This window comes from Ceratina calcarata, unplaced genomic scaffold, assembly GCF_001652005.2.
Source record: "Ceratina calcarata isolate Rehan_Ccalc_2016 unplaced genomic scaffold, ASM165200v1 scaffold7626, whole genome shotgun sequence".
Taxonomy (NCBI): Eukaryota; Metazoa; Arthropoda; class Insecta; order Hymenoptera; family Apidae; genus Ceratina; species Ceratina calcarata.
Window position 1 is genome coordinate 1 of NW_017178920.1, and position 648 is coordinate 648.

A 648-nucleotide genomic window follows, 5' to 3' on the forward strand; every position below is an offset into this window, starting at 1 on the left:
TCTCAAACGTTCGACTGGTAATTCCACGATTTGCGACAGTTTTGGGAAGTGATCTCCGACGAGCACGGTATCGATCCTACTGGTACCTATCACGGTGACTCTGATCTCCAACTAGAACGCATAAACGTCTATTACAACGAGGCATCCGGAGGAAAGTATGTTCCCAGAGCGATATTGGTTGACCTGGAGCCCGGCACCATGGACGCAGTTCGATCCGGGCCGTTCGGTCAGATATTTCGACCAGACAACTTTGTCTTTGGTCAGAGCGGCGCTGGAAACAATTGGGCCAAGGGGCACTACACGGAGGGTGCAGAGCTCGTAGACTCTGTCCTCGACGTCGTTCGAAAAGAAGCTGAGAGTTGTGACTGTTTACAAGGTTTTCAGTTGACTCATTCTTTGGGGGGTGGAACTGGAGCAGGAATGGGAACTCTACTCATTTCGAAAATTCGTGAGGAGTACCCGGATAGAATTATGATGACGTTCAGCGTGGTTCCTTCTCCGAAGGTATTATCGTTCGTACCATTTAAACCATTCCATTATCATTGGTCTATGATTTTATTATCAATATCGACGCTTCAGAAATAGTTCACAATTTTAAGGATGTATTGGCTATACAGTCAATCCCAAAAGTTTGTGTACCTTAGAAAA

At 46.1% G+C, this 648-nt stretch overlaps 1 pseudogene; it reads left to right on the top strand.

The window, feature by feature from the left end:
* Positions 1-33: 33 nt before the first annotated feature.
* Positions 34-585, top strand: LOC108630437 (tubulin beta-4B chain pseudogene; annotated as a pseudogene).
* Positions 586-648: the final 63 nt, after the last annotated feature.